At 41.7% G+C, this 26,318-nt stretch overlaps 1 protein-coding gene across 1 annotated transcript in view; it reads left to right on the plus strand.

Moving 5' to 3' along the window:
• Positions 1-26,318, plus strand: part of SORBS1 (sorbin and SH3 domain containing 1) — a 1,860,906-nt gene that overhangs the window by 349,055 nt on the left and 1,485,533 nt on the right. Inside the window, exon 2 of the mRNA XM_078643144.1 lies at positions 21,231-21,385. The gene's annotated coding sequence lies outside the window, so the exon portion shown is untranslated. The remainder of the gene's footprint in view (positions 1-21,230; positions 21,386-26,318) is intronic.

Here is a 26,318-nt window from a genome sequence, read left to right on the forward strand (position 1 = left end):
ATAGCAGTTGCAGGGTAAAGTTAATCAATACAAAGCACACAAAAACCTATATACTGGAAAAACAATACCACTCATTTACCAGAGACCGCTAGATTCACCAGCACCTATTCTGCACAGACACGGCAAGCACCAACAATATCCCACTAGAAAAGAAAACAAAAGAAAATTACACACAAAGCAGCACAATACACATTGAGTACAAATACAAGGACAATGTCACACACATTCAAACAGAAGCTAAATATGCTGCTATTATTACCACATTTCCCAAAAACACATTCATGAAGGTAATTGATACTCATTTGGAGTAAAAAATATAAAAAAACTTTTCCTTACCAAACACTTGCAACTACACAAACTGCAGCTCTACCAGTGCCAAAACCGCAAGCATAAGTTACACCAGAGTAAAACAAAAGCTTTGTACTAAATGAAAAGGAGAAAGAAAATATTTTGATCACAAATGATGGCAAAACACGCAGACCTGAAAAAACAATGTGGACTAGCCCACTATGTGTATGTGTTTTTGCAATTAGTCACCCCTGATGGTGGCCTGAATACATAGTGGGCTAGTCCACATTGCTTTTTCAGATTATCCTTGGGGACAGGACACGCCCTACAAACCCTAGCTCTCCCATTGATTTATTGATAAAAACAAGCAGACCATCAGCCGAACTACATTTCACACACAAACTTTCCCTGGTGGTCTAGTAGCTTCTGCCAGCCTTGGAGGCACATGGGCCTGAAAATACAAGGCTATCTGCCCCCTTAATGCTCATGATGTGAACCAAGGCTGGACATGGCCTAATGCATCACATGCCAGGTAGCATCTATTGTTACATCTTGAGCCTATACCAGCCACAGGAGATCATGTGACAGCTTCAGTAGAGTGTGGTAGTTTGTGATTATATGATGCTGAGTATCTGCGTTAATGTTAATGAGCCAGTACATCCTTTTCACTTTAGTTCCACCTGCCCAATCCCTGACAATCGAGAAAAGAGGGAGAACCCATCCAATCGGATCATAAATGTATGCCGGAGATTAGGAGTCAAGCCAAGATAGTGATATGGTTGTGTGGGGTACAGGAATAAAACAGCAGGTGTAAATAGAGTGCTTGTTTTTTTATCCCTCTTTAACTTTATTTATGCTGGCACTCCCTGGGGCTTGAAATTTTTAATTAGACATAAACTTGCTAGTTAATGCTAAAATGTTTGGTGGCCGCAATGGAGCTGGAAAATTGGTAGCTAATTATTTAAAAATTAAGAAACAAAAGTCCAAGATCCATGTTCTTACACATGTTGTTACAGACACTCCTGGGGTTATCCACACGAGTGATACTAAAATATCATAATGTTTCACGCAATATTATACTAAATTATACACCCCAGAGTCCTCTCCCATGGGCAATCAAAAAGATTTTTTTTCAATCTATCCCTAAACTGTCTGATCATATACCAGATTTGTTCTCATTGGCTACACAAATAACAGAGCAAGAGCTTAAAACTCCCAAATGGATAAAGCCCCTGGTCCAAATCTATTCCCAATTTGGGCATCTTTTAATCCCAAAATTACTACTTTTAATTACTCACTTTTTAGCTCGAGAGCACATGCTTTTTTTAGGAAATGTCATGTTTACTTCCTAAACAAGGTAAGGTTTTATCCAATAGTGGAAACTATAGACCCATTTCCCTTATCAATGACTGTAAAATATTTGCTAAAGTTCTTGCCTTACGTATCAATCAAGTCATTCCTGACTTAATTGGTAAACAGCAATCAGGTTTGTGTGGGGTGTTATTTCTCTAATAATTCCAGAACTTACCTTAACATAATCCATATGGCATCAAAATCAAATATCCCTTATGCTGCCATAACCTTAGATGCTGAAAAAGCTTTCGATCGTGTTAATTGGGATTTTATGTTTGGTGCCTTGAAATGGTATGCTTGTAGCCCTCTGGGTCTAAACTGGGGGATGAAGTGAGCCAAAGAACAATGATGGATTAAACCCAGATCTAATAGTGACTGGGGGTGAGTGTCTGAAAAGTTTCAGTGCTTCGTCCATCATCTACATGTGTTTGCTTTGTTCGCCCTAAGTTAGCAGGGTATGCCCAGACGTGGGTCCCTTGCTCACTTTGCCACTGGATTGAAGCTAGCCTGGCTGATCTTGGTGTTACCCCTAAAGCAGTCCCCGGATGGGCGTTTCCGGTCCAGGGAAGACCTGGCTTGACAGTTCGGGCTGGACTGTTCCCATAATCAAGACTGATTTACATATGACTGGGTCTGAACTGGGGTGGCGAAGTGAGCTAAAGAACGATGATGGATTCAACCCAGATCTAATAGTGAATGGGGGTGAGTGTCTGAAAAGTTTCAGTGTTCCGTCCATCATGTCCTTGTGATTGCCTTCTTAAGTATTTCCATCTCTTATACTATCAACCCTCAACTTCTATTTTTGTTAACGGCAAACAATCTTCATATTTTCTTCTTTTCAGAGGAACTAGACATGGTTGTCCTTTATCCCTTCTTCTCATTTTATCCCTAGAACTACTTTTAGAGAAAATACATTTGTAGATCTCCAGATTTTTCAGGTTACAAATATAAACACATGGAAGTAAAATTCACGGCATACGTGGACAACATTCTGTTATATATATATATTAGACCCAAAACCACGATTACTGAATTTTTCCCTTTAGTAAACAAATATTCCACATCGTCAGGATACAAACTTAACATAGAGAAATCAGAGCTCATGCCATTGAATAAGTACGTCTTCCTGAAATGTTGCAAAGACTCAGGATTCACTTGGAACTCTAAGCATATCAAATGTTTAGGTGTACTATACTCTAATTCTATTAAAGAAACTATTAAAATCAATTTTAAACAGGTCAACTAAAAATTGTAAGTATGTCGGACAGTTGGTCCCCTCTTTATTTATCTTGGTAGGCAAGAGAAGCCACGATCAAAATGATGATGTTACCAATAATTAATTTCTATTTGTCCATGCTTCCAGTCAAACTTCCGCTCACATTTTTTAAAACAATTAATTGTTTACGGATATCTTTTTTATAGAATAAATGTAGGCCAAGAATCTCATTAAAACTTCAACAATCTAAAGTAAATGAAGGGATTTATTTCCTGAATCTCGGACAGTACCATTCTGCTTTCACTTTTAACCCTTTCCATGGAGTGGCCATAATGGTTACGTCCTTGGCAGCGCTGCTGCTGTGCTGAGTACATATTTAACAACAAGGGGTGGTGATGGACAGAGTTTCTGAATTAAGCAGAATACTCTCACCCAGTCAAGAGATCAGGGCTATATCCAACACCGTTTTTTAGCTCACTGCACCATCCCAGTTCAGAACCTGGCTATATGCAAATTAGTCTGTTCCTGTCCCAGTGCATGATGGGAACAGGGCAAACCAAACTACCAAGCCAATTCTTACACTGGGAAGGAAACAAGCTTCCGGGGACCGGTTTCTGGCATTCCAGCCGTCGTCGGCCCGTCTTGCTTGAATCCTGATGGTGCAATGAGCAAGGGACTCACATCTGAGTATACCCTTCCACGCTTAGGGTGGACAAAATATTTAACAACAAGGGGTGGTGATGGACAGAGTTTCTGAATTAAGCAGAATACTCTCACCCAGTCAAGAGATCAGGGCTAGATCCAACACCGTTTTTTAGCTCACTGCACCATCCCAGTTCAGAACCTGGCTATATGCAAATTAGTCTGTTCCTGTCCCAGTGCATGATGGGAACAGGGCAAACCAAACTACCAAGCCAATTCTTACACTGGGAAGGAAACAAGCTTCCGGGGACCGGTTTCTGGCATTTCAGCCGTCGTCGGCCCGGCTTGCTTGAATCCTGATGGTGCAATGAGCAAGGGACTCACATCTGAGTATACCCTTCCACGCTTAGGGTGGACAAAATATTTAACACCAAGGGGTGGTGATGGACAGAGTTTCTGAATTAAGCAGAATACTCTCACCCAGTCAAGAGATCAGGGCTAGATCCAACACCGTTTTTTAGCTCACTGCACCATCCCAGTTCAGAACCTGGCTATATGCAAATTAGTCTGTTCCTGTCCCAGTGCATGATGGGAACAAGGCAAACCAAACTACCAAGCCAATTCTTACACTGGGAAGGAAACAAGCTTCCGGGGACCGGTTTCTGGCATTTCAGCCGTCGTCGGCTTACAATCTGTTTTTTTGAATGGGGCAATTGACATAAAAAGTGGCAATCACATTGAAAGTAGCAACTACTGTCTCTAGATTATCCATACTCAACCAATTGCATCAGAACCCAGGAGGTGTCTAAAGAACAATGCCAGACCTTCATCAGGGCCAGGAGCTCCCCATGCATGGGGTAATGATTATTTCCAGAACCTTTTGTTGCTTTTGATCATATCTGATAAGTAGTAACATGAGCAGCACATGTCACTAAAATGCCTCTCAGCCTCAAAAATATCAACAAAAAGAATACCCAAAAATACAAATAAATAAACTCACAAATAATGTTATTGCTAACAAAGAAATTGGTTTTTTCTCAGATTAAGTTATTCATCAGTGTTGTTTCTCTGTACAAATGATCTGGATCTCAGGTGAGAATAAATGAGACCTGTTCACATTTTATTACATTTTCAATGAAACTAAATGATATAATGATAAATAAATTAAGAGCTATCAAAGTTCTAAATTCGACTAAATATCGATGTCCTTTCTCTCTATTACGTTTAAAGTCATAGCCATGGTCCTTAGTTTTAGCCTTGGGGCATTGTCAGAATTTCAAAGGAATTAATCTGGAGGCCATGCATATGAAACCATCACTAAGTACGGGGATATGATGCTCCGTATCTATAATCCCGAGGTCACCTATTTTTTAAGTTATCTTATTTTTGTTTAATTGCTAGGCATATAGTAAATTGGAATAAAACAGAAGGAATGGTAATTGTCAAAGGAAATGAAAAAGTGAAAAAATAGCACTAGCCTTTTAAAGATGTGGACAAGAGCTTGACATAATTAAATAGCAGAGGGAAACCTAGTTTCTTTAAAAAATGTGAACAATGAAATAGACAAATAAAACCTCTTAAAAATAGATTTGTGAGGGACATTGAACTTGATAAAAATAATTCTTCAAAAGAGCAGTTATGTTTGCAATAATATGTGATCTGAGTGACCTGCAAGGTATTTTATGGAGTTGAAACAAGTAACATTAGATTTGTAATGGGCAAGGTAGAATGACAGTATTTCCCTTAGGCCCTCATAATGATTGGTCAGGTTAATAGGTTGGATTTTACATACCCCCAGAGTTACAGATTTAGGAGGTTCCAGTAACTCTGGGGGTGGGGGAAATCCAGCCCATTACGAACTTACATTGAGGGTCCCATAAAAAATTATATAATAAGGGGAGAATCTGTATTTCTGAGTGTGTTTCCCCTGGTAATTCTTCAATTTGGACCATTCCTTCTCCAGAAGATTTCAGCTACTAAAAACTGAAATGTAAGAGATCTGCAGTGTTCATGTGGATCTCATAATTGTGATGGGGCTGATACTAGAAAAAACGTACTTGATGAGATTACACTACAATCCAATGGAGTTTGCACCGTAGCTTGATACTGATAAGAAAGGTATTATTATAATTTTCAATAGTGTGGTGGTCTGTTGAGAAGAGGAGATTTCGCTCCAATATAGGACATTACAAAAATCTTTTTTTCAAATTCATTTATTACCTGAGATAAATATCAATATTAACAACAATAATAAAAAATTAGTCACATGAACAGACATGGGAAGTCAATAAAAATAAATAGCAAAAAAGAGTTTAACATCAGTTTCCTAAATAGATGACAATAATATAAACAACCTTCATTTACAATTGGCTAAAAAGCCTCCAAAATCAGATTTAGGGTTTTCAAAGTTTCATCTATTTACCCTCTTATATATGAAATTCCTATTAATTCTTCCCAGAACATAAAAATCTTTTAGTTGCACCTACTCTAGTTGCATACAAATACTCAGATTTCCTAACTTTTTCCATTTCATCATACCAGTGATCAAATGAGGGAATCAAAGTTGTTTTCTATTTTTGTGATGTTAAGGAACACTCTACAAGCATTACTACTTACAGCTGCTTAGAGCTTTTAGCCCCTTAGGCCCACTCTAAAGTAAAGTCGCCACAAAATCAATATTGGATCAGTCAGCATAGTAATATTTCATTTAGATTGGCAGTATTGCAAAGCAGCCAACTGGAAACTATGCAGACTGGGTCAGATCAGTGTAATTTGTGAACAGGTTCCTGTTTTCCGTGCATCCCATCGAAAGCAATTGGGCACAAGTTGAGATTAGGTTTTGTTTAAAAATACAGTGGAACAATAAATTGGCCATTTAACATAATATTGCATTCTATTAATGTTTTCTTCTTTTAGCACAGAGAAATTTTGTCATATTTCATGTCACCTTTGCAATAGTCACATTTTCTTCACTTTGCCATTTATTAGCCAAGCTGGGAAAAGGTTTTGAATCCTGAAAACAATCACATTTCTTCTTCAGTTCCCCACTGATGTTATGGTGGCACTTTCGATAAGATCCTTGACTACTTCAGATCTTTTAATTACATTTTGGGGATTCAATCTTGATTAAAAAAATGCAAGATACAGTTAAATGACAAAATCATTGATCTTTAAAAAAAAGCAATATGTGAATCTATACCTGTACATGATTTCAAAACATCACAATCTAAAAAATCTGATGTTATTAAAGCCATTGATTTGCCATCTGTGATATTATCTAACGTAGATTGTTGTCTGTTATTACGTACTTTAAATGAGTAGCACACGTGGAATAGAGAAATTATTAAACTTCTGTTCTCTGCTTTACCTTCACCTATAAGTGTAAGGACAATGCTATAATGACTGTTAGCGGAGTGATCTCCTAAGATCTCCACCTAAACCGCGACTGAGGTGTAAAGCAAAAAATTACAGAAGCTTGAGAATATGGACTGTAGTATGAAATTCCTGCTGCAGAGAAATTAACTGGTTTGCCAGCCTACTGGTTCTGGACGGGTTTCCTTCTTACTTATGCTGAGACAAACTAAGAATTTGTAAACTGTCGGTAAGCCATGTAACAAACTCAGCTTTATATAAGCATTATCTGACTTCTGGAGTTCAATGATTCGTAAGTCAGCACATTAACCTCGGGTATACCCTGAATGGGATTTGGATTAGTAGATGCCTAGAGATATTGGGAGAGATTCATGGCATTTACTTTGTTGGGGTTAGAATATAGCTCCCCCCACCTATTTTTTCTCTTATTTCTAGAGCTCACTATCCTGGGTTCTCGTGATTTGTGTCAAGAGGGAACACTACTAACTATGCCCTATAAAACGCTTAGTACATTTAAATCGTTCAAATCTGCAGGCAAAGTAACAAAATCTGCAGGGCAAATGTGAAAGGATAGTAGCATTGAGAAAGGAGAAAGTATTATAGATGATACTTTAAGCAGACAAAGTAAAGTTTTTCAACCATCTGTCACAGGAAATAATGCTGATAATGTATCCACTGCTTTACAAGGGGGAAAAGATTAAGACCAAATGTACAACTTAAAAGTAAATAATCGTGCCTTCGATCTGAATCATACATTGCAGAGGAAAAGCCAATCTCTGGCCAAGAAGCCTCAGCAATTTTTGGTGTGCTGATACACAGACAGTTACAGAACCACATGGGCTAAACAAAACACCTATTAATTATCAAACAATATTAACCTAAAGTGGAAGGCAAGAAAGCAACAGAAATCCTGCACACGGTTTTCCTCTGTTTCAAGTTGCTAAAACTGTCCCGCAAGACTTATTTGGGGGCAAAAAGTAACATTTGCTTGACATTAATGCTATAAAAACTTTTGCTAATGCTAAGTGAAAAAGGCCCATCAGTCTCAACACAGCAGTGCTTACTGTCTTCACAACTGAACATTGTAAGCCTCCACTCAATAGAGAACAGTGATCAGGAAGCAGAAGGGTTACTCACATCTAAAAGAAATACAGTGGGCCATGACATGAAAGTAGCTGTAATGCCGAAGGATATTTTTGCTGAGATCAGGCAGATGAAGCAGTGCTTGCTTGAAGCTACTAATCAGTTAAACGAACGCCTAGAGAAGATGGATGATAATATTTCTCGAATTTTGAACAGGATGAATGACATGGTATACAAAGAATCTCTGACTGTAAGGATAAGTTGCTGAAATTTACTGATCCAACTGATCAATATGAGAAGGAGTGTGTACACTTGTGGAACAAACAGGAGCAGCTGGAAAATCAATTGAGGCATTTTAACCTAAGAATCATAGGTATTCCTGAACATAAGGAAGATGCAGCTGGACCTATTTGTTATGTGAATGTGCTGATAAGAACTCATTTTCTCCCAGACTTATTTCATGACCTTACAATACTGCAGGCACTTAGGATCCCAGCATATAATTCTTCAAATACTAAATACCCTATGACAATTGTAGTTAATTTCTCGGACTTCAAGGTTAAGGAACTGATTCTCAACAAGGCCATGTGAGAAAAGTCCTTTGATAATCAAAAGGAGTTCTGCATTCGATTTTTTTCAGCTATGAGAATTTACTCAGCACAAAGGCATCAGGTGTTTAAAGCTTTACTGTCTCTATTTTGTTCTTCAGGTGATCAGGCCACTATAGTTGTACCTGGAAAGCTAAATGTCTTGCACAAGGGCCGATTTCATGTTTGTTATTTATTTATTTATGAAACTTTTTATTATTTTTCACACCAACCAAAGACCGGTACATACGAAATAGAGTCACTGTCGAAAATACCCGTTCCAATACAGACATGTCATTTTACATAATGCCATTCACCCCATGGCAAGATGGGGGTCCATACGAAAAATTATCAATATACAGTTCCTGGGCATACTAAAAGATCAAATGATACATCAGGTGTAAGCAAACAGTGAACAGGGAGCGGGTGGAGGAGAGACCTAGGACATCACCCCTGAGGGGGAGAAGCCAGCACCTCCGCCGTCAACTGGGCCATCAGCACCTGTCTGTCCCCCCAGAGTTCCACCGTTGGGGAGATGCAGATGCCCCCTCTGTACCTATTCCAATTCCCCCACTTCTAGTCCCACTTTTTGGGGCAGCCTCTATTCTTCAATACTGATTTTTCAGCCACTATGGCAGTATCCATATCCTTTGCCCAGTCGGTCAGGCGCGGAAATGTGGCCACCCCCCAATGTTGTGCAATATTCCGCTCGCTATAATAAAAGCCAAAGAGGCCCATGTCTGTTCGACATGCGTGAGATCGGTCGCCCCCCATATATTAAGTAGGCATAACTGGGCTGACCGCTCAAGGGGTTTGCCTCGCGCTCTCCCAAGTTGACAGGCAATATTCACCCAGTAGTCGTGTATGTGTGGGCAGTCACATAAAATATGAAATAAGTACCCTCCTGATTGCAATGTCGGAGGCAGAGTGGATTGGGGCGTCTACCCAGCCGGAACAGGAGTTTGGCATCAAAATAAGCACGGTGAAGGATCTTGAGTTGGAGCAGGCGCAAGCGCATAGGGATGGCTATTTCTCGGGGTGAGGCTAGAGCGTCCCGCCACATGTCATTCTCTATTTCACCCAGGTCTCTCTCCCACCCCTCCCTAAGCTTCAACATCGGGTCAGGGCGATTGTTGACCAACTTCTTGTAGGTGAGCGAGATGGACTTACGATCCATGGGATCAAACAACAGGCGATCCTCCTGTGGGGACGAATCGGGAAGAGGACTATCCTTGGGCAGGGCTGAAGATACCGTTTGAGTGATCTGTAAGTACCTGAACGTCTCTGAAGGAGCCCGTTGATATTTAGCTTGGAGCTCCGGGAACGATGCCAGCCTCTCCTTGACCCAGATATCTCTGATCGTGGAGATTCCGATCAAATCCCACTTGTCGAACCCCGGACAAGCACTGAGGTGACCTAAAATATTGGGTTCCCACAGGGGAGTGGCCTTCGTCAGGCGCCCGCACCATCCTAATGTTCTGGTGATTTCATGCCGGACCTCAACCGTGCGTGCTGTAGGGCCTGTCAAATTAAGTTTGCAGGGATTGGTGTATAGTGCTCTGTTGTAGCCGCCCGTCCCAAGAGCCAGTGATCCGTGCGGAAAATAGGCTTGTCACGCAGCTCAAACACCCATCGATTGACCACCAATTGGGACGCCTGGTAATACAGTCTACGGTCCGGTAAAGTGATGCCCCCATCGTACCAACCCATGGTAAGTTTGATCATTGCAATGCGCGGCGCGCAACCTTCCCATAACAGTCCACGCAATGTACCATTGATCTGAGAAAAGTACGAATCTGGGATTGGGATAGGTGTGTTCTGCAATGCATAGAGAAAGCGCGGGAGCGCTAGCATCTTGAAAAGGGACTCACGGCCGAGAAGGGTTAACGGGAGAGAGCACCAATGTACAATGTCGGATTTGATGCGCTCAAGAGGTCCGAATAAGTTGAATTCGAAAAAGAGATCGGGGTCAGGAGTAACAAAAAGGCCCAGATATTGAAAACCCCGAGATGCCACTGGGATGTTGAACCCCATAGCACATACATCTGGGACTTAGACCAGTTTATCTGGTATCCAGAGTGAGTGCCGAATATGTGAAATATGTGAAGCACCCGTCACAGCAACCATGCAGGAGAGGTCAGGTACAAGAGGATATCATCTGCGTACAGGGAGATACGGTCTTCATGAGATTCCGTCCACTTAAATGCCCATATCCCCGGATCCCCTCGTACCCACATCGTGAGCGGCTCCAAGACAAGGGAGAAAAGCAGTGGCGACAGGGGGCAGCCTCATCTCGTGCCTCGATGAAGCGAGAAAGTGGCGGAGCGGTGATTATTTACAACAACGTGAGCCGTAGGGTGTGTATACAGAAGCCGAATCCAATGGATGAAATTGGGTCCGAGCCCCAAACGGACCAGTACGGCGAAAAGGAAATCCCACTCGATGGTGTTGAATGCTATCGAGGCGTCCAGCAATAGAAGAATCGCGTCTTCCTCGATGGTGTGGAGACTGCCGATGGCTCCATGCACCCGATGTAAGTTCCGAGCCCTATTCCTCCCCAGCATAAACCCGGACTGATTGGGATGGACCAAGTAGGCAATAAAGTGGAGAAGACGGTTCGCGAGAAGTCTGGCCAGAATCTTAGCCTCAACTGTCAACAGGGATATGGGGCGATACGACGTGCACCCCACAAGAGGTTTGTTTGGCTTGTTAATTACCACTATAGCGGCAGTGTGGATCTCTGCGGGTAGCACGCCTGACTCGAACATTCAGTGTATAGATTAAGCAAATGGGGAGCCCATTGTGTGGACATGGGCTTAAAGAGCTCAAGGGGAAGCCCGTTGGGGATCATGGCCTTGTTGGAACGAACGTCCTGTATTACCTTTTGAACCTCCGTCACTGTAATGTCTGCCTCCAAGGTCTCTCTGTCCTGCAACGAAATAGTAGGGATATCGAGCGTAGCCAGAAGATCAGGAGACAGGGAGGCCTGGGAGTTGGGGGAGCTGGTGTTACCTCCTCGTAGTGTCTAGCGAATCTGTCAGCTATGTGTTTGGGGTCAGTAATTAGGGTACCCTCCGAGGTTGCAATCACACAGACCCATCTAGCGGCCAGTTCCCTCCGTTCCAACCACGCCAAGAGTTTACCCGTCTGTTCCCCCAATTTCATATGTTTTTGACAGTAATGGAAGCTCAGGCATTTCTGACTGAAATACTGTGTACAGAAACAAGAAATTGATTTAACTGGCACTTGAGAGTTAAAGGCTGGCTGGTGAGTAGACATTGGTGGAGAACACATAATAAACTAAAGGCCTTGGCACTACATCATGATGCCAGAAGGGATGGGTAAGGGATCTAATCTGGGGTCTGTGCGGGAGAGACACATAAGAACAAGTTGGGCGGGAGGGTGCTGGGGCACAAGGGTGTGTAAGTATATAAGAAATTGGGAGAAGAAAAAAACACAGACTAGCTGAAAGATGGTTGAAATTTGGAGTAAGATATGATGATCTACAAAATGGTAATCACACATTCTCACTTTATTGTTGAATATGCTGCTGTTTTCAGGAAGAGACATTGATTATTTTGCTGCGAGATGTGAAACAAATATATATGTACTTTGCCAGCCTGTTTACTATGGCACAGCCATTAGGCCCATATTACTATATTTGCTTAATGTTCACAAATTTATATATTTTGCTCTTACAACACAGAGGTATTGCATATTTGCTTACTTGAACATTTGCACTTTTGTGATACCAATTGTCATGTCTAGGTTTTGTGTTCCCATTGGATAGTTTTTATTGTTTATATGACAAGCGATTCCATATTTGATGCCTGAAGGATGCTACTATCATAATAGTCTGAGAATAATCTCATTTAATATAAATGTTCTTAATAATAGACACAAAGTAAAAGCCTTAGAGAAATGGATTTCAAGTCACATTCTAGATGTATCTTTTTTACAGGAGACACATATTCCGATTTCAAGACTTTCCAGTTTTTCGATATTCAAAAATTGTCTGGGATTTAAACGTTGCTCTTTCATTGGGTCAGCAGAGAAAAGAGCAAAAAGAAAGTGGGTTATTTGTTAAAAGGGATGGGACCCCACTGAAGTCATAAACATAATCCTTGTAGGGTGAACCACAAAAGTCACTAAATAAACCTGTGCTTCGCCCTCTGGTAGCTTGATGCAAAAGCTATCCTTGTTAACTTAGAGTCAATGTGTTAAGTATTTATGCAGCACTCAAACAGTAAAAATGTGAAAACTTGACACAAGAAAAATCCCAAACCAATTTAGAAAAATAGAGTGAATTTTAATAACTAAAATGTTTCCAAAATGACAATAATAAGTAGAACATGAATTATGAAAATTAAAGTTTCAGGATAAAATAGCACTGAAAAGCACAAAATGCCACTTGCGGTTATCTGACCGCACCGGACCCGCTCAAAGTTACGAGGTCAGGCCGAGCGTGATGAGCACAGGTCAGATACAGGAACCAGGTTCGACCCCATGAAGAGTTTACCTTCTCGCAGGACCCTCAGCCAGAGTTTCGCATTGGTGAGAGCTGAAAAGAGATTGCTGTTGGCACAAAGTGCAGGCTGCCGCTGGAGCTTTGCATTGGCACGAGACACAGGAAGTTACTGTTGATGCGAAGAGTAATTCACCACCAGAGCTTCATGTTGGTGGGAGAAGGGGGTGGTCATTGCTGACGTGAAGAGTCTGCTTGCAGTCTTGAAGAGCCAAAAACGTGTGGATTTTCACATATAGTTCAGTCTTTGCTGTTTTGAAGTAGGAGGAGTACACTCTAATGCCAGTAAGAGTCCAGGAATTGGTGGGACACCTCTTGGGGATCAAGACTCTCTCCTGGAGAGGTCAGCTGCATGGCTGAGACAGGTCTAGCTGGTGCTGGTCAGCTGAGCAATTGCACAGGAGTCTTCTGGGAGCTTCTTGTGGCCCTGCAGCTCAAACAGGCGGTCAGCCAACTGACCCTTGGAGTCACTTCTAGGGATAAGGTAAGCAGGTCCAGTGTTCCTTCTTTAGACAGTTGGGTTGTCCTTCTAAATCTTCCACAGGTCCAGGATTGTTCCGATCAAAGGTTCCGAGGGTGCAACTTTTATACCCAGAACCAGTCTGCTTGTGAGGGTTCCTCTCTTTAGTTACTCATAAACTGGTTCTGTTAATTCCTGCCCCTTCCCCTGGGTTTGTCTCCAAACAAAGGGCAGGCCCAGGTATCAGCTGCATTTGCCAGTGACAGAGCAGGCAGCTTCAAAAACCAGGAAGGGGGTGGGAACATCCATCAGGCTTCTCTTTGAAGCTCAGGAAAGGCGGAGTACAACCCTCGGCCCATCCAGCTCAGGAGAGAAACACCCATCCCCACACCCACTCAAGGTCCTTTTGTTCCCTGTCTGGAAGGAAAACGCATCACACCACAGGAGAGCCATTATCAGTCATGTGACCCTGGGCACTGGCCGCATGGCTGAGGCAGGTCTAGCTGGCTCTGGCCAGCTGGGCAATTGCACAGAATACCTCTTGAAGCTTATTGTGGCCCTGTAGCTCAAACAGGCGGTCAGCCAACTGACCCTTGGAGTCACTTCTAGGGATAAGGTAAGCAGGTCCAGTGTTCCTTTTGTAGACAGCAGGGCAGTCCTTCTAAAACTTCCAGAGGTCCAGGAGTGTTCCGATTAGAGGTTCTGAGGGTGCAACATTTATACCCAGAACCAGTCTGCTTGTGAGGGTTCCTCTCTTTAGTTACTCATAAACTGGTTCTGTTCATATCTGCCCCTTCCCCTGGGTTTGTCTCTAAACTGTCTAGAGTAACAAAGGGCAGGCCCTGGTATCAGCTGCATTTGCCAGTAACAGAACAGGCAGCTTCAAAAACCAGGAAGCGGGTGGAAACATCCATCAGGCTACCCTTTGAAGCTCAGGAAGGGCTGAGTACAACCCTCGGGCCATCCTGCTCAGGAGAGAAACACCCATCCCCACACTCACTCAAGGCCCTTTTTTTTGTTCCCTGTCTGGAAGGAAAACGCATCACACCACAGGAGAGCTATTATCAGTCATGTGAACCTGGACACTGGCAGAAAGGCACATTTGGTTTAGGCACAGAAATGCAAACTTTCTAAAAGTGGCATTTTCAGAATAATAACTTTACCATTAAAGAAGTGTGAAGAAGTAGGACTCCCAGGCGTAGTGTAGAACAGAAGGGTTTATTCAAGTATTTCAGTGTACAAGAAGAGTCCCATCCACCACAGTTGCCTGCAGGTAATTGACCTGCATCATTCCACCACAACTCCACATTCTAAATCTATTGTCTCTAAATTACAATAGCAAGATGCCACACACCTCTCCCCAAATACACGTGGTAACTCTAACAGATCCTAACATAACATGAAAGCATACATAAACAGAATTTTTATAGTTCTACATTACACTTAGTTCCTATGGTAACGAAGATGAAGCAGAAGGAAAGTCTGATGTGGAAGTTGGCTACTCAGAAAAGGTAATGATGGCATGAATGTGTGTTTGTTCAGAGAGTTTGTAGGTATTTTTAGTGACAAGCTGGTTTGCCCTAGTGACTAAACTCACAAGATCGTGCTCAAGGATAAGCCCATGCAGTACCCTGCAAAATGAGGGGGACGCCATACTCTCTGAGCTTAACATGTTCAAGAGGGAGGGCATCATTGTTGAGACAGAGGCAACTAAGCGGCTTGTGCCAGTTGTTCTTGCGGGCAAAGCTTCCAGAGAAATAAGGCACTTGTGGACCTAAGGAGTCTTATTAATAATGTGGTGACAGATAGGTATCCGCTCCCAGACATTGCGGAAAACTAGCACTGCTTGATGGGGGCCATACTTTTTTCTACTCTAGACCTCAGGGCAGCGTATCATCTGATTAAGTTAGATGATGACTCCATTAATCTGACCTTTTTCATTACTCACTTCAGCCTGTTCAAATTCACAAGGTTACCTTAGGGTTAAATTCAACTGCCTCCATATTCCAGAGGGACATGGACGACATCTTGGGTGGTGTATCTGGTGTCGGTTTGCCATATTGACTCCTCTCAAGCGGAGCATTACGACAGAGTCAGGCAGGTTTTGGCAAGGTTTAAAGAGGGGGCCTTAACGTGAGGGAGAATAAGTGCAAGTTTACTCTCTCTGAGATACAGTATTGAGGTCACAAACTTCCCAAAAACTGCATCGGATCAATTAGTGGGGACTATTGATGATATTCTACTCCAAACAGGGATGAGTTGGGGATGGCAGAGTATTATAATAGGTTTGCACCATGGTTTGCTAATCGCACTCACACCATGAGGGCACTGTTAAAGAAAGGAGTCAAGTTTTCTTGGTGCACTCTTTGTAATTTTGAGTTTCAAGACATAAAAAATGTGCAGCGCAATTTCCCCTCCTTGCAAAGTTTTGACGCCAGGAGGCAATCTATCCTTTTCACGAATGCAAGTGCCAAGGGGTTAGGTGGAGATGCCTCACTCTCATCATATTCCCCACCTTTACTTTGGCTGCATGTCTTACATCAAAATTGAGTTTCCTTTTTACCACTTTCTCATCTTGAGCTACCATCTACTTGTCTAAGGCTGCAAGTTTGGCTACATCTTTGCAATTCATCCACCCGGGACACCACAGGTTGATAGGGTTATGACCCCTGAACAATTTGGAAGGCATTCTGCTTGTGATTGAATGGGGAGTAAACCTGTACAGATTCACCCTTTTGTACAATCTCGGACTGTTCTGAGATTTTGCTCTCTGTATCAACTCCTTCAAAACCCTATTAAACCTCTTCACCATACCATTGGTCTCGGTATGGTAGGGAGAACACTTTTTATGTCTGATAACGCTCTCAGACAAAAACACTTCCATTTCCTTGGAAACTAATTGCACATCATTATCGGTTAAGATGCATTCAGGTATTCCTTCCCTACTGAACAAGTCACCAAGGAATTCAATTACTTTTCGTGCCTCAATACTTTGTGTAATGCAAATCTCTGTCCATCTTCAATAAATGTCAATAAAGACTAAGACATAATGCTGTTCTGCTCTGCTGGTCACAGGTCCTAGGATATCAAGAGCCACTTCTTGACAGACCCTTACTGGTATTTCCCTCATGGCCATAGGATGAAACCTGGTCTTACAAACCTTGTCACTAGAGACACGCTCCAAACAATCCCAAACTGGCCTCGCCATCTGCATGTCAATCCCAGGCCACCAGAAGTATAACCTGAATTTCTCTTTTGTTTGGAAATCTCCTGGAGCCCTTGGCGATCAATTTTGTGTCCCTCCAGAGGAGAGCACCAATGATGGCATCACAAACGTTCCAGTATTTCTAGACTTCATCACACACATCTTTCTTTCGATGCCAACCACTCGAAATCTGCTTAATGACTCCATGCAAAGCCACATCTTTCGTGGACAATTTTTTCCAAACCTCTTCACCAATCACCCCCTCAGCGATTTCACATATACTAAATTACTCCCATGTCCCACAGGTCCGCCATCGAATTACTCTCACTCCCAGTCTGATCTGAAACAAGACACGACAAGCAGTCAGCCACCTTGTTCTCAGTTCCAGGGATATACTTGGCCTTGAAGTCATAATTCTGTAACGCCACCACCCACTTACACATGTGCAAGGAAATGGCATTCAGTGGTTTATGATCGGACCTGACCACAAAGGTTCCACCCCAAAGAAACTTTTAAAGTTTCCAAATAGCCCAGAATATGCCAAGGGCTTCTTTCTCAATCAAAGAGTAGTGGCTTTCCGGCCACCCTGGACAAAAAAGACTTCTCTCCCCGTCCGCCGTGTTGCCCAGGAATCATCAATAAACAGGGTGTTGTGAGTGAGGTGTACGCTTAGAGATATGCCAATGCACATCAGGGCAAAAAGACTCTTCTTTGCTTTTGCCGCATTGTCCTGGCAGCCACCATAAACAGTGTGACATGTACACGTTGTGACGTGCCGTAGAGATGCCTTCATCATGGTGGTTGTAAGACGCACGGCGCTTCTTCAAGCGCTGTCCCAGCATCGTTATATGTTCTTACCAGGTGCATTGCAGCGCACCAACTCCTTGTATCAAAGCATGTGCTCGAAGGCCTGGTAAAACAGTAGCGCGAAGGTGGTGATGCGAGCCACCTGAAGCAGAAGGCGCTCGAGCAGGGGCGCAAGAGTGGGTAAGAAAACAGACACTCCAAATTAAAATGTAAATGCCCAAAGTAACTAAGAGTCACAGGGCCAGATGTAGGAAGCCAAATTGCGATCGCAAACGCTGAAATTCTGCTAATTTTGGCATTTGCGATCGCAATTCAGCGTTGTCCAATGTAGAAAGGCAAATACCTACTCGCAAAATAAGGATTTGATAAAATTGTGATTCCTTATTTTGGACAAGCATTTAGGGAATCACAATTTGCGATTCCCTAAATGCTATGCTAGTAGGCATTGCAAATTGTGATATTGCCGTAAGGAATCGCCCTTAGTGCATGTATGTGCGCCACATGTGTAGACATGCACATTTCATGTGTGCAACAGGGTGTCCCTCTGGAACCCTTGCACACTTGAAATTGCGCCCGCAATTTGCGAGTACCTCTTGGGTACTCGCAAATTGCATGAACATTTCCCATTCATTCCTATGGGCCTCTAGGCCAATAGGAATGAATGGGCAGGTATTCCTTCATTGCTAATCGCAATTTGCAATTCACAATTAAGGAATATTAAGGAATCACAAAAAATATTGCGTTTCCTACCTACATGGCATTTTGCGAGTCCTTAATAGCGATTCGGTAAAAAAATATTTCCCTATCTGCTCCCGAACTGACATTATCACTTATTAAATGTAATACATCAAACCAATGCTAGACTTTAGGAGAGTGAAAAACCACTTTAGGAGTTTTTCACCGTCAGGATATGAAAAATATAAGTATACATGTCCTACTTTTCAAATACATTGCACGTAAGGGATCCCTTACCAGTTCCTGGCTCTCCTCAGAGGCAGCGGCAGTGAAGTGGTGCAGAGGCGATCAAGGTCAGGTGAAGACGGCAGGCTCGGCACCCCCAGGGCCCCTGAAGGGTGAACGTGTAGCCCTGGTCTGAGCCGTGAACTCCCGCAATGTGACGTAGCAGAGGACCACTGTATAAATTGCTGCTTTATAAGGTAGGAGACGGTGGCAGAGATGGAAGGCAGATGTGCCTAACTTTAAAATGGAGGAGGAATCCGGAGGGCAGCTCCCCGCCATTAATGAGGAATGTCTGAGGGTATTGGAGGCCCAAAGCGGAAAGCTAGTGGGACGAGCCAGTTACTGCTGCACCAGATGCCTCAGAAATTGTACACTACCTGACCTTAACATAGCGACCAACTGCCTCTGGCAAACCGAGCACTAACGTTGAATGACAGGGGCACAGGAGCATGACCTTTACTTCCAACTGGAAAAGGCTCCTCGCTGGTGGAGCTTAGAGGGAGGCCAGCTTGAACACCTAGAGCCGAAGGCGGAGACTGAGTCCGAGAAAAGTAAGCTAACCAGGCCTCTCATTCACTTAGTGGTGACTGACCGCCCTTATGCCACCGAAAAAACACTCCAACAGAGTATCCAGTTACTTTACCCCAGCAGAAAAGAAGGATGCCCGAGAGCCCATTAAGATGAGGATGAACTGCTGTCGTCCCTTAGAGATTTCAAAACAGAACTCTGTGAGGAGCTCAAGATGGACATAGCCACTGCAACGGACCAGCTGAAGGCAGACCTCACTAACCGCATGTATTCCATCCACCAGGATGTGGACTCAAAGGCACTAGATTGCTAGATTTGGAAGCTAAAACGGTGAGCTTGAAAAACGCACAACAGACACAATGGGTATAGCGCAGGATCACCGATTCCAGCTACAAACAGCCCTCTTAAAGAATGAACATCTGGAAAACAAATCAAGACAGGACAATATTAGGATTCGAGACCTGGAGGAAGGGGTGAAAGGCCCTGATCTGGAGCCATTCACTATGGGCCTGTTTACGGAGATTCTGAGGGCAGGCCATATGAAAATCAAGATAGAGAGAGCTCATTGAGTGGGGATACAGCTGCCTGGAACATAGGCACACTCGCAACGTCCTTGTTAAACTGCACCCATTTAAGGTAAAGGCGGCCATACTCCATGGGGTCTGGAAAAAAGACACGATAACCTTCCAAGGTTTCTCCTGCACCCTGTATCAGGACCTGGCTCAATCCACCCTACTACGGCACCAACGGTTCAGGCCAGTGACTGAAAAACGAAGACAGGACCCCATCAGATATAGTTGGACCTACCCTTTTGTCATAGCCTTCGAATTTAACAATAACTCGCGCCGTCTCATGGAACTGGTGGAAGCTATGGATATTTTGGGACTGCTTCACCAGGGTACTATGGGTACTATGGTAACCACGATCCCCCTCACTGGGATATCACTGACCTGGGCAAGAGTAACCAATGGATTACCCAACATCGAGAGCGGAACACAAAGAAGTGAATAGAGATGCTTGTGGCACCGGCAGCTCTGACACTTAACCCATGACCTGGACATTTTCAATGAATATTGCTGTCACAGGGTGGCAGAAAGTCCTAGGGGGAGGAAGATGACTGATTTCTAGCCACCAGGGCAGCGTTGTGCCCTCCAGGGGTCTTTCGGAGCGGTTAGCGCTACTCACCACTGTTAAATTGTGCTACGAGGAGTATTGCTTTAGAATGAAGCTTCTTTTAGGTTGCTGTGACGGTGGGTTCTAACCGAGATGCCAGCCGTAATGATTCTTCCTCATGATAGAAACGTCGAAGTGGGAACAGTTGTCCCATGGATGTTGAATGGGTTTTGTTTTGGTTTAGCTGTTTCTAGGTGTTTTAGTTGGAGGTTGGATGGATGGCTCACGTTTCACATTCCAGGGAAGACTACAAGAAACTATGTGGTTGTCTGGTGTGGGGCGTGGGGAGGAGACTGAGGGGGAGGCCTGCAAGATGGTGGCACGGGTTTGGAGGGTGGTGTGGGAGGTTTAAGGGGCCGAATTATAACATGTTAAGATGATTACTGCAGTATCATGGAATGTGAAAGGTCTACATTCGCCACTTAAGTGACAAAAGGTTTGGAACTATCTGTTAGATCATCAATTTGATGTGTGACGCTATAAGAAAGAAATCTTAAAATATCTGACGACCACTGGTTGAAACACAAAAGTTATTCCCTAGTTTATAAATCGTCTTCAGGTACGAAACAGAAAGTGGTAATGTTGCTGTTCCATTCTGCCACGAAATTTCAGCCGGAGGGCTTCAAGACAGATAGAGATGGCAGAATAGTCGTAGTGAAACTCAACAAGCACATAGACTGTGTCCACGCTTGTCTTCCTCATCTGCTCCATCTAAACCTCGTGGTGTAACATTCTTATTTCTGCAATTCACAGATCTACTACAAGTTCCAAAATGCAGCTAAATCCAAGAAGCAGCTTATTCGGCAGGGCACACAATTGTTTATTTCTCAAGATGTTTGAAGATCCTGCGGATCTCAGAAAATTCATTTACTCTCATTCAGCTTCCTCGATGGAGATCACTGGTCCTCCTCCTCATACTTGACTTTAATGGTTCCTCTGTAATGTTTATATTGATTCTGCTTTTAATGTAACAGATTATATAGCTTTACTATTCCTTTTCCTATGCCTAACCTTTTGGTTCTTTTTTTCAGGTTCTTTGGATCCCATTTTGTACCTACCTTATGTTCCTGCTCCAATATATGTTTTTATTGACGTCCTGGTGTGGTCTGCTGCCCTTTGTTAGTAAGTGTGCCATCCCTGTTGTCCGTTGACGCTTCTCATCTTTCCCTTGTGTTTCCCTGTGAAGGTACGTATTACAATCATCACTTTACATGTACTGTCTCTTCTTACTCATACTTCTTTTCTTCTTTTCCTCTTTCCTCTTAATGTACCTTTTTTCTACATTTCTTGACTTTGCCTATTGCTCTTCCTATACTACTTCATTACTGTCAGTTCCATTGTTTTATATCTATGGTTATTTTCTTGCATTCAGAGTTGTTACATGGAATGTAAAAAGTTGTATTAATCCTATAAAGAAGCAGACAATTCTTTCACATTTAGCTTCTTATAATTCTGACTTAATTTTATTACAAGAATCTCATTTATCAGAAACTGAGGCTCTTAAGCTCAAACATACTTGGGTTGGTTCTGTTCTTGTTTCTCCTACAACTACACAGAAGAATGTTGTTATTATCTTATGTCACAAAAAATGTAAATGCTCTGTTGTTTCACAAGAAATAGACGCAGATGGCAGATGGATTTTAGTTAAACTAATCATTAATAATAATGTTTCCTTAACTGTCTTTAAAATGCATAGTCCGACCCAACCAGATTATACTTTCTGGCCTCCTATTACAAATAAATGTATGCAACACAAAGATTATTTTTTTATCCTTGGAGGCGATTGTAACCAGGTTATGGACCCCTTTATTGATCACAAATCCCCGGTACACTTTATTCCCCATAAAATCCATAAACAGTTTCATAGTACAATTACACAGATAAACAGTTTCATAGCACAATTACACAGACACATCTTGTGGATGCTTGGAGATTATGTAACCCAGACCAAACAGAATTTTCTTTTTTCTCCCCTCCACATGGCTCCCTGTCCCAACTGGATTACATCTTCCAATCCAACCCATTTTAATTTCAGATCATGCTCCGGTGATTGCTGATTTTGATTTGTTCCGATCGCAGCCCAAATCTTCTAGATGGAGATTTAATAATTTACTTTTACAAGATCCAGCTTTTTCATCTTCCTTCGCTTCCTTTGTGGAAGAATTATTTTCTTTGAATGAAGGTCCATCTATTTACCCCACTTTAGTATGGCACACGTTTTAAGCCACTGCCCGAGGATTAATTATTGATTTTGCAGCCAGGAAAAAGAAACGCACCCTCATTCAGCATAAGGCTTTATTAACCAATATCAAGCGCTTAGAACATCAATTTTACACTTCCTCATCTGATCCCACCTTGCAGAAGCTTGTTCGCGCTAACCTAGAGTTTAACAAGAATTCTACCGACAATGCTTAATCTATTCTACTTCATAGCCCTGCCCGATATTATAGAAGCTGCGATAAAGTTGGATCACTCTTAGCTAATTACCTCAAATCTAAAAAAGAGAGGATGCTGATAGACTCTATTCAGTAAACAAATGGGAAACATCTTTTCAAAGATCAAGAAATCCTCTATGAATTTACAACATTTTATAATAATTTATGTACACCAGAAGCACTTGCATAAAATTCTCTTATTGATTCTTATCTAAGCAATATTCCATCTACTTTATCCACCGATCTTGATTTTAATTCCTTAGATTCGGATATTTCGCTCCAAGAAATTACAAGTTCTCTTAACTCACTAAAGAAAAATAAATCCCTGGTCCCGATGGTTTCTCAGTCAGATTTTACTTACATTTTTCAAACTGTCTACTCCCCAAACTACTCTTTCAACACTTCTGTACTGCTGACAAGGTGAGCGGTATTTTCTTAGAAGCCTCGATTTGTCTCATTCACAAAGAAGGTAAGGATCCTACACTCTGCAAAAACTATCACCCTATAACCTTGATAAATGTGGACTATAACATTTTTGCTAAATTATTGCCATTACGTCTTGAATCACTATTGCCCCATCTAATTGGTCCAGAACAATGTGGTTATGTTAAGGGCAGATTAACCTCTGATAACTCTCGGTTATTTTTCAATGTTTTAAATAAGGCATCTAATCTATCTTATTCTCTGGCTGCGATATCTATTGCTGCAGAAAAAGCTTTCGATAGAGTTGAATGGTCTTTTTTATTTAGGTCACAGCGTTGGCATGGTTTTAGGCCTAAATTAATCTCCCTGGTTTCTTTACTTTATATGGCACCTACTTCAGCGTTGTGTCCGTCAGGGTTGCCCTTCATCTCCTCTTCTTTTTATTCTTTCCCTTGAACCTTTTCTGGCTCGCATCTCTCATAACACTTCTATTTCTGGATTTTTATATGGAGATCAACACTTGAAGCTGTCTGCTTATGCAGATGATATCTTACTCTTAATATCTAACCCAGAAATCTCTATCCCCCCATTATTACTAGAATTCTCAGGCTTTTCGGTGGTAACAGGTTATAAAATCAACTCTAATAAAACAGAGATTCTTCCTAAAACCAAATTGTATTCCAGACATCATTCTGATCCAACTGGATTCCATTGGAATAATTCTAAAATTAAATACCTAGGGTTATGGTTCACCAACTCTATTTCGGACTTGATTAAAACAAATATGAAAGAAATTCTCGATCGGATCTCCAAACTACTTTCCTCCTGGAATCCTCTTTTTCTTTCCTGGTGGGGACGCCTATATTCTATCAAAATGATGATCACTCCTATTATGTTATATATTCTCTCAATGATTCCAGTCCACATTCCTTCTATCTATTTAAAAAATACTCCCTGGTTTCCAAATTTTAGTGGAACAATAATCCAGAATCTCTTTATCCCATCTTATAAAACTAAAATCCACCGGAGGGGTGAATTTTCCAAATTTTAGATTATATCATAAAGCCTTTTGTCTTAAACAAGCCTCTTATTGGCTCCAAGCGAACATTTTCTTTTCACCCCTTTATGGGTAAGTATTGAGCGCCATCTTTGTTCTCCTTTCTCTTTGCTGGAGGTTCTGGCTTTCACAGCCAAAACCAGTCTCACATCTCTTCCATTATTTAAACACACTTGCTCATTGTTAAGATCTTACTGTCAACCAAAGAGAATGTCCGAAACACGTTCTTGCGTTCTCCTCTTTGGCATAATCGTCTTCTCATCATTAATAATAGATCTTTATTTTGGAGCTCCTGGAGATCTAAATATATCATCTGGTTTCAGGACATATTTGATGGCACTTCTCATTGTTCTTTTCCCCAGTTCCAAACGAATTTTAAATGTCCCGCTTGTTTTTGCATAAGTTGTCATTACTTATGGAAGCAATTTCGGAAGCCTTTTATTCCCTTCCTTCTGAAGATTCTTGGTCTACCCAGGATCCGCTTTTTAGAATTTTGTCAGTATCCCCAAGAGCCTCTCTCATTTATAAATTTCTCAACTCCACTGTCTCGGAGCGATCTAAGACTAAGATAGAGCTCGCCTGGGAGGCGGATTTTGGTTCTGAATGGAGCAATGAGTTTTGGAGTAAGTTATGGACCAGATCGTTGAAAATATCTAGATCTGCATCTAATACTCAATCTATGTTTTTTCTATATCACAGACTTTATTTCACTCCCATTTCCATTGCCAATTTTACACACTCTAATAATAAAACTTGCTGGTCTTGTGATCATCCCTTGGCTAACCTCTATCACCTCCTCTTTTCATGCCCTCCGTAGCTTCTATTTAGTTACAAATTGACCTCGGATCTTGAACATTTTTAATCTAAATATTCCCTTATCGAATGCCCTCTTGTTTATGAGAATTTTATCAGAGTCACTTGGGATATTATCTCATGAACGTGGGTTGTTTGACCTCATGTTAGCTATAGCTTTTCAACAAATTACACTCACTGTAAATGCCCAAACAAGCTCACAGTCAAATCTTGGTGGAATACTGTATGCCATTATCATAGATTGGAAGATTGGACACAGCTTTTTCCTATTGTTGTAACCCACAGATAAATAGAGATCTATCTTGTTTACCCCTAACTGTTTATTTAAATAAGCTTTCTATTTCTCAGATTTCTAGTAACCATTCAGAAAACCTTCAACCTCCATGAATTTTCTATTATTCCTTTGCCTTCTTTTTCCTGTTTAATACCATTCATATTGTAAAAAAAGTTCTGGAAAATATATTAATTGTATCCTCTTTTATTCTAATGAGTATTTATTGCTAGTTTATCTTCAATTGCAGAGCATATTTTATCTCTCCCCTGTCCTTTCCTCCCCATTTCTTTTCCTACGCAAACCCTAAAATTGAAAACAGCTTTCTGATATGTTTTATGGCATTCTTTATGGCATGTATTTGTAATCATTAAATATTGTTACATCTTGCCCTATGTTGTATGATGAACAATACATTAAAAAAGCTTCCAAAAATTAAAAAAATGATTTTCACAGTCCATATCTCAGGTCAGCAGCATTTAGTGTAATGTTTAATTATAAACAATCAGGCCTATACCTTTTATAATTTCCTTGCTACCATAAGTAACTCAAGACCTACAGTGTTGGTCATAAACGTTCCCAGGCAGCAGCCATCAGGTATACCACAATAAAAGTACACCTGTGAACAAAATTATAGGTAGTAAGCAATATAGAACCCCTAGTAACAAAGCCTAAGAGGGGTTACTATAGTGCATATCGTCTACTCCCCATCGTTTGTTTGGATGTTTGGATGTGTCACCAATAACAAAACCCTTGCCTGCAATAATCTGTGCGATTCTGTGTAACAGAATATCTGCCTTCAGGCTTTAGCACAGTGTAATAACAATCCACCCTGAAAAGCCTGTTGCCTATAGCACATGCTTTTCACAATATGTAAGTAAAGCCTACTTGCTTTTTCATGAGTTTTCGTTATAAACAAATCACACCTAACTGTTTGAGCTGAAAAGACCTCTAGACTTTACCAGTGGCTTGACACTATATCAGACATCGACCTACTGAAGTGCACATAAACTGACAACCATCAGGCATATACTAATAAATTAGATTTGGCAAAACAATATACAACACCCCTCAGTAGGACATAACAAGAATCATCACAGTGAAATTCTACTCCCAGAAT

The sequence above is a fragment of the Lissotriton helveticus genome, chromosome 5_1 (genome assembly GCF_964261635.1).
Source record: "Lissotriton helveticus chromosome 5_1, aLisHel1.1, whole genome shotgun sequence".
NCBI lineage: Eukaryota > Metazoa > Chordata > Amphibia > Caudata > Salamandridae > Lissotriton > Lissotriton helveticus.